This window comes from Balaenoptera acutorostrata, chromosome 3 (genome assembly GCF_949987535.1).
Source record: "Balaenoptera acutorostrata chromosome 3, mBalAcu1.1, whole genome shotgun sequence".
Taxonomy (NCBI): domain Eukaryota; kingdom Metazoa; phylum Chordata; class Mammalia; order Artiodactyla; family Balaenopteridae; genus Balaenoptera; species Balaenoptera acutorostrata.
The window spans coordinates 178,256,967-178,265,986 of record NC_080066.1 but is presented as its reverse complement, the minus strand read 5'-3'; positions in this window follow the sequence as shown (position 1 = coordinate 178,265,986).

The following is a 9,020-nucleotide window of genomic DNA, read 5'->3' as shown; positions in this document are numbered from 1 at the left end:
CTGCCCTGTATCATGCACCTGGGTTATGGAACCAGCTTCCCCAGCAGCCCCAGGCCTCTCCTCCCTCCCCATCACCACCACTCCACAGAACCAGAGATGTTTTTCTGAAAAGCAAATACCATGGGGTCCTTCCCATGCTGAACCAGGTCTGAGGCCTCTCGGAGGCCAGGGCAGTGGTTTGCACACTCTTTGGAGCAAGCCAGCCCCCTAAAAATGGACCTTCTGAGGCCCAGAGATTGTTACGACCCCCTACAAAACTCTAATTCAAGAAATTCTGGGATCACTCTTTGAGCAACCCTGGTGTATAACACACAGAGCAGGCCGGGACTCAGCCTCCTGCTGCTCAGACAGGACCCCCTATATGCACGCGCACACACACGCCCCCCACCCCAGAATCTCATAGCACCAAACCGCCCCCCACCCCTGGGCACTTTCCCAGGTGGACCTTGGCACTGCTCCTTCCAGGAATGCCTTTCTCCACCTTCTCTGTCTGGCAAACTCCTACTTAGCCTTCATGGCCCCAGCTCACAAACCCAGCCTGGGCAGGTCTCTTTGGGCTGCCCTGGGGAAGCCAATCTGTGTCTTTGTGCCACCCCTCATGGCAGGACTGAGGGTGGCTTCGATTCTGCAGGACTGTGAGCTCCCTGAGGTCCGTGGCTTAGGCCCGAACAGGTGCCATGTAGGAGCCAGAGAGTACACAGAAGATCAGACATCTCTAAGTATTTAAAACAAGGGGAATTTAATGCAGAGAACTGATGACCAAGAAGCCATACAGGGGACAGTGAGGCAACCTTGAGACTAGCAACAGCAGTAAGATTCCACAAGTCCCTGGGGGCTTCCCTGGTGGCGCAGTGGTTGGGAATTTGCCTGCCAATGCGGGGGACACGGGTTCGAGCCCTGGTCTGGGAGGATCCCACATGCCACGGAGCAACTAAGCCCGTGTGCCACAGCTGCTGAGCCTGCGCGTCTGGAGCCTGTGCTCCGCAACAAGAGAGGCCACGATGGTGAGAGGCCCGCGCACCGCGATGAAGAGTGGCCCCCACTTGCCGCAACTGGAGAAAGCCCTCGCACAGAAACGAAGACCCAACACAGCCAAAAAATAAATAAATAAATAAGTGAAATTCTTTAAAAAAAAAAAAAAAGATTCCACAAGTCCCTGAATGGAGGAACAGCAGGAAATGTTACTAAAGCCAAGGGGCGAGGGTCACCTGGTCAAAGCCGGACACCCAGTGGGTCTGTCTGGTGGAGCTGAAGGAGACAATCCCTTCAGAGATACTGCCTGAGACAGAGGGAGAGAAATTCCCTGGCTTCTCCCTTCCTCTGGTCTTCCAGCTCCCTTCACTGGCCTACCTAGCAGGCAGAGGCTGGAGCTGCAGCCTGGGAAACACAGCCCTCAGGGGCCCTCCTGCACACGATCTGGGCAAGGGCAGAGCCAAGACAGGAGCTGAAAAGGGCTTCTGCAATGGCCCCTTCCTCCCAGCCTGGAGTCAGACAGGGTGATGATACCTGTCTCAGTCTGTTCAGGCTGCTCTAACAAAATACCACAGACTGGGTGGCTTGCAAGCAACAGAAATTTATTTCTCACAGTTCTAGAGGCTGGAAGTTTAAGATCAGGGTGCCAGCACAGTTGGGTTCTGGTGATGGTTCCCTTCTGCATTGCAGATGGCTTTCTTATTGTATCCTCATATGGCAGAAAGAGCGATAGGAAGCAAGCTCGTGTCTTTTTACAAGGGCACTAATCCCACTCGTGGGGGCTCCACCCTCGTGACCTAATCACCTCCCAAAGGCCCCTAATACCATTGTCTTGGGGGTTAGAATTTCGACATATGAATTTTGGAGGGACACAAACATTCAGACCATAATAATAACATCAACACAGGGCCCTGGAAAAGGTGTATTGGGATGGGAGAGAAGGGGGGGACACGGAGCCTGGGCCATAGCCATGAACTTTGGGGACAGCCTCATCAATGCCCAATGTCATTCCCACAGGAGATGGCCAGGCAGACACCCTCCCCACCAACATACACACCTGGCATGGCCAGGTACCGAGGCAGAGTCTGAGACCAGAACATGGTGTCATGCTGAGCCCCCATCCTCATCCGGGTGGAAAACCTAGAGATTTGTTCATTAGTTCATTTAACAAATGTTTATTAAGCAGCTATGGGGCACGAGGCTCGAGGCCCCTGTGCCCACCTGGCTGTTTTCTGGTGTGCTGGGCTGTCCGACCTCAGAGACGACCTGCCGCCTGAGGTCACGGGGAGGGAGGCTGGAGGGCTCGGGCTCTGACTGGTGCCTCCACCACCGACTCACATTTGCCAGGGTCCCCAACACGCCTGTTGTGACAGGTCTCGGCAGCATGTGGGCACAGAGTCTTTGCGTTGAGACCCACTAGACAGACGAGGAAACACAGGCTGCATCACACAGCAAGCTGGTGCTTGAGAGTCTCTGGTTCCTCTCTGGCGTGTAGGAGCTTGGAAGTTGTTACTCCTGTCTTGCCAATAAGAAAGAGGCTGAACAGACTGAAAATTGGTGACTTTTCCTAGACCCATTCGAGAACTGAGATCTGAGGGTCAACCGCCACCCCCAAATCTGGAGAGACAAGTAAGTCCAGAGTCCCAGCGGTGATCTGCTCACCTGGGGCAGAAGTTGCTGGAACCAGAGCCTGTCGGCAAGCTTCCAAGGTCATGCTGACGAATTGCTGGGTGCTCAGTGCAGAAGAACGTGAGGCTGAGGAACTCCTGGGGTGGGGGTGGGATTTCACAGTCTAAAGGAGGGGCCATGGTTTGGGGATTTTACCTCTAGGAAGCCCTCAAGCCCCCCTCACAGCTCTTGCAGGGGGAGGGGAAAGTGGCCCTCGTGAAATACTCCAACAGTGGTCTCCATAACAAGGGCCTACTCTCCAGGATTAAAGGCTTTCCCAGAGCCTGTCCGCCACCCCGCCAAGGCAGTCCCCCAGCTCCAGCCACGTCTAACCTGCCTGTCTTACTTACCTAAGTGGGGGACAAGCTAAGAAGCACAAGTGAATGTCATAGCCTCTGATGCCTGGGCTCCTGCCAGAGCCGGGGGCCATGGGCTAGAAGGCCCGGACGATTTCACCAAATGCCATCTGGAGCCAGGGACATTTGTAGGGGGGAGGGGGACACTACCTAAGCAGCAGGAACAAAGCTGGTTCTTTGAGCCGATGTCCCCTCAAGTCCCGTGTGATGGAAACAGTGGCGGAAGCCAGGCCTGTGGCTAAGGAAACCTCCGGATTTTCTTCCCCAAACATTGGCTTCGTGTGTGCTGTCAGCAGATGCTTCAGGGCCCAAAGGCTGCCTTCTTGCCCATCCAGGCCCCTCCTGGCACAAGAGGGACACCCAATCCTGCTGTCGACTCCCCTTGTGACCCTAGGCAGGACCCTGCCCCAAACTCAGCCCCAATTTCCCTACCTCTTGAGTGGGGGTAGGGAGGAGGTGAGACCAGGCCACTGCTGGCCACTCTGGGTCCCAGCCCATTGGTCCTGAGGATTGCCTGAGGGTCCAGGAGCATTGCCCACATTTCCAGGAGCCCAGCGGGCACTGTCGGCTGCCAGAACCACGACACACAGGCCAGAGGAACACCCAAAGCCTATTCTGGCCAGACTGGGTCAGTGTGGGCAGCCGGCCATGCATCAGCTCCTGCCGACCAGACGCTTGCTAATTACACAGCCATTAGTTTCTTCCCCAGAGTGATGGGAAACGCCATGGGCCAACCTGTCTGCCCAGTGGGGCCACTTGCCCTCCCTGTCTCGATGGGCAGCCCAGGTATTGGCTAATCCTTTCTCCCCAGGGCCCAGGCCACCCAGCCGCAGCAGGAGACTATGCTAGGCGTCATCTCATGAGCACTGTGGGGGGAGGGAGAGATGAGCTGGTCATTGCTCAGCCATCCGGGGCAGCTGGACTGCCTGTGTGATGTGGATCACGGCTGGGCAAAGGGCCTAGGGCCAGAAGAGGCTTTTGTAAACATTTCACACCTACAGGAAATTATACAGCACAGAAGAAAGAACACCCAAGGACACACCACCAGACTTTACCCATGTTAATATTTGACCACAACTGCTGTAGATGTCTTATGTCTTTTCTCAAAACACAAGGAACGCTGAACCACAGTGTGAGAGGCGATGTGAGTTAGTAATCCAGAGCGTGGCCTCTGCTACTTACTAACTGTGTGACTTTGGACAGGCCGCTTAACCCCTCTGTGCCTCAGTCTACTCATCTGTTAAATGGGCTGGTAGGTGAGCCTGTTAGAAGAGTACCTGGCACGTAGTATGTACTCAATACAGACCTAGTCGGCTCCCGCCCCCTGCGCCTCACATCAGCCTCATGGCCTTTTCCTCTGCTCCTGAGGGAAGGTTCTCCTGAAGGTGGGTGCATACAGGCACCACAAAGAATATAGAACATTGTCTAACATCTTCTTAAGCTTGGTACAACTGAGCTCGTGCTGTGCACTTTTCCTCCTGTGACTTGCTTCTTTCCCCTCACCCCGGCGTTGGAGATATGTCCGCGTGCATCAGGGTGCTTGCTCATCGAGCTGCCGCCTAGGACCACATTGGACTGTCAGGGCTCCCTTCTGCCTATCTCGCTAGTCACCAAAAGGCAGCTCAGGCCGTCCCCGAAGACCTGCTCGCCTGCCAGTCTGCTGGTCTCTTTTCAAAAGATCTATTTTTAATTTTAAACTTGGAAGAAGAAAAAACCGGAAGACAGAAATAGCATTTATTGAAGACCTGCAGGGGTGGGTGATGGGGCTTTGTCCGTGCCACCTCGTGCAGGCCTCACACCAGCACGACTGCACACATGAGCTGTGTGCCACCAGGTCTCAGGTGCCAGCGGGGGCCACACGGACCCGCGTGCCGCCTCCACCCCACCCCTGTGCCTGCAGGATCCCCGGGTCTCCCCAGTTGCTCCGAGTCTCTGGGGGTGTGGCATGAACTCAGGGGCAAGTTTGTTGATGTCTTGCAGCCCTCGGAGACCTCCCTCCCCTCCTGCCTGCACCAGCCCGTGTTGCCACTGAGGTCCCTGTCACATGCAGATGGAGACACTGAGGCACGGGGTGCTGATGACAAGGAATCACGATGGGGTCAGGAAACGGCGGGGCCGGGATTTGAACCCAGGGCTCAGTGTCAGGATGCTTCCCGGAGGCCCTGAGGGTGAAGGCAGCGGACTCTGTCACCTCAGCCTGCTTCCTCCCTCTGACTGGCTACCAGCTATGTGGCCTCATTGCTCCAGCCCTGTCTTGTTATCCTGCTGGTAAATCAGGCGGAGAGGCAGCAACTGCTTGCTTATCACCCCTGTGGCTTTGGTGAAGCCGCCCGTTTAATGAACTGGCCCCAGCCACACTCCAGCCCTCTCCTAGGAAAGGGTGCTCTTGGCTGATTCTCAGGGCCCTGGCCCCCTCGGGCAGCACCTCCAGCCTGTGGCCTGGGTGCAGAGAGGCCGACGGCTGGGGCGGGATATTAACTCCAGGCTGAACTCGGAGCCCCGACGCAGAGGTGGCCCCAGGAGCCGGTGCCAGAAAGGGGATGTGGAGAGGGTGGCCGTGCCGACAGGATCGGGCTCAGCCCTTGGATAGCAGGCTCCCTGCGTCCAGGAATAAATAACCCTTTCTTTAATCGGAGGGGCCTAAGGACCAACCTGAAGGCCGAGGGGTGGGAGGCCGAGAGGAAAGTCGCCTGGACACCATACAGTCCTGGGCTCAAATCTGCATTCTGTTTCTAAGTTGACCTTGGAGAAATCCCTCCCTGAGCCTCAGTTTTCTCATTTGCACCACAGGAAGATGGCCCAGCTGTTCTGGGGGATTCAGATTTTAAATGTTCTCTTCTGACATTTCCCATGCTCTGTTCTGTAGAGTATGGGTCCTGGGCGCTCTTATCAGGGGCTGGGCTGTGTAGGGTGCCACGGTCAGGTGAGTTTGGGAAACACCGCATTCCAAGCCTCTCCTAGAGATTCAGGATGCACCTCTGCATGCTAAAGGCTCTGAGAAGTCCTGCAGCCAAAGCCTGGTTTATTCATTTGCTCAAATAAGACTTCAGGGCTTCCCTGGTGGCGCAGTGGTTGAGAATCTGCCTGCCAATGCAGGGGACACGGGTTCAAGCCCTGGTCTGGGAAGGTCCCACATGCCACGGAGCAACTAGGCCCGTGAGCCACAACTACTGAGCCTGCGCGTCTGGAGCCTGTGCTCCACAACAAGAGAGGCTGCGATAGTGAGAGGCCCGCGCACCGCAGTGAAGAGTGGCCCCCGCTCACCACAACTAGAGAAAGCCCTCGTACAGAAACGAAGACCCAACACAGCCAAAAATAAATATAAAAATAAATAAATAAATTTTAAAAAAAAACGACTTCATAGGGATTTCCCCAGTGGTCCAGTGGTTAGGACTCTACGCTTCCACTGCAGGGGGCATAGGTTCTATCCCTGGGTGGGGAACTAAGATTCCACATGCCGTGCAACTCAGCCCACACAAAAAAAGAAGAAAAAAAAAGTAAGGTTTTTTTTTTGGCCACACTCTGCAGCACGTGGGATCTTAGTTCCCCGAGCAGGGATCGAACCCATGCCCCCTGCATTGGGATTGCCAGTCTTAACCACTGGACTGCCAGGGAGGCTAAAACCAGGACCCAGAAGTAAGGCTTCTTATTCTTCACAGCACACATGTTAACACTCTTCTAGTCTGTTGCCTTGATACATCTCTAAGTGAGAACCCTCACATCTCCACTTCCTCATCTGTAAAAACAAATCGCATTCTCGCCCTAGCTGGAGTGGAGAAGACTTAGATGGGAAATGCAATGGAAGGGCCCCCAGAGTGGGGCTGACAGATGCTGCCCCTGCCCCCCAGCATCTCTAGCGCACGGGCACCTCCTCTCCCAGCCCTAGATAGAGGCTCACCCACGCTCCTGCTCAGACGCCCTGGGGAAGATGTTCCCACATGCTGAGCGCACTTCCCCTAGGGGTCTGGGGCTGGGAGATTTTTCTGAAGCAGACTGTGAGAGCTCCTGCCTCCTGGGAAGCCTCCTTTCCTCATCCCGAGGTTCCATGAGGAATAAATGCCAGCTTTGCTCCTGTCCTGCCAGGCTCCCAGCAGTGGGAGCTGCAGCCTTGCTCTAGGACAGACCTTAACTCCTCTGGCCCACCGTGGGCTGTTCAATCCTGTCCTGGAAGGGCAAGGAAGGAAGGAACGGCAACCAAAAGACATCAGAGCACTTGTTTCAAAATCAAAGGTCTGGGGAAAATCCTAGCATGCGGATGGATGTCAGCTGGAAACCGGGCTGTCTGTTGTTTTATAGACAGGAAGGCTGAGGCTACCTGCTCTCCTCTGCCTTCCCTCTGCTTCCTGGAAGGACAGTGGCCCCTGGAAAGAGTCCGTGAAGACAGCCTCCCTCACCTGATGACCTTGGACTTGGTAAGTGGGACAGTGAAAGCTGTCTTAGAACTGTTGCCAGGTGTCTCTTCTAAGTCTGCCCCTCCTCTGCCCAGAACCCAACCACAGCGCCCGTATGGCATCCCCAGAACAGTCTGCACCCTAATGCTGGCCTCAGGGAGCCCCTGGCTGGACCCAGATCTGACTCATCCCTCCCAATCCTGCAGGTCGCAAGCCACAGGGGCCCACACTCCATTGGTTGTGACATGGCTCTGGGGTCCCCCGGGGTGGGATGTGTTGCAAATAGTTCTGCTTAGTTACTTTGGGGGGTCTGCCTGACAGCATAGATTCTCCCTGAGGTGTCCCCACAATGCCTGGCAGCTGATGCTCCCCTGAGGCTTCAGCTGAAGCAACAGAGGGCTTGATAGGTGCAGGTGTGCTGGACCCCTCCAGGGTCGTGGGCTGCAGCATCTTATAGGGCTTCCCTGGAGCGGCTGCCTTCCCCAGTGTGCTCCTAGCCCCTCATGTGAGGCCCTCCTGCCCCTAGAAGGCTCCTCATCCATCCGGTCAGGCCCACCCATCACTTGGCTGGACACGGCCAGACTTGCCCAGGTGGGTCCAAGTCCCAGCCATGGATAGAGCTGAGACCCCAGATGGAAACCTCTCTCCACCCCTCTCCCCCTCATCAGTAGGTACATTCAAATATGTGTATATGTATATATATTCATACATATATTCATATATATATATATATATATATATATATATATTCATAGTGTGGATTTGGAATAATGTAAATCCCATGGCTCCATCCTATCCACTCACTGGCAGCGGCCTGGGTGGGGCAGACCCGTCTCCTCCATCACCACCTCTGGCTCCTCTCACCCCACAGTGTGCATCAACCATCATCTCACTTGATACTCACAGCAACCTTCTAGGACGAGCATTATTATTAACCCATTTTACAGGTGAGGAAACTGAGGCTCCGGGATGCTGATACTGAAGACCGATCAGAGGCACCGGCTCAGAACATGGCAATGCAAGGGCATTTCTGTAGACACTGGACAGGAGGAAGTGGGGCAAGAGGATGCAACAAGAGGAATTTATGGGTACCGTGCGTGGATGGGGGAGCTGGGCAGCAGGGCCTTCTCCCCGTTGTTACAAACAGCTGCCTGCCCTGTGTGTGGTGGGCGAGTCCTGTATTGGCTGGGGGCTTGTACCCAATGGCCTCAGAATCCCACCTGTTGCTGGGATTCCAGAAACTGGGCTCTGAGTTTGTTGGAGGCTAAAACCAGGACCCGTGGCTCCAAGGGGTGCTCAGCCAGTACTAAACATCCTATTGATACCCAAAAGGTCATCCCAGGAGAGGGAGTTTAAACCAGGGAGATATGTTTCTGTCCATAGAGAGAGGGTCTTTCCAGACTGGGAGTTGACCCGTTAAGGAGTAAGCTTCCCATTGCTGGAGGCATGCAAGTCAGTGCTACTATAACAGGGGGAAAACCTGGTCACTTCCAAGTTCCTTTCTGTCCCTGAATCTGTGAGTCTATGAATGTTTAGATCTTTCATGTACTTTATATATTTATTTGTTTATTTATTTATTTTTTGGCTGGGTTGGGTTTTTGTTGCTGTGCACAGGCTTTCTCTAGTTGCAGTG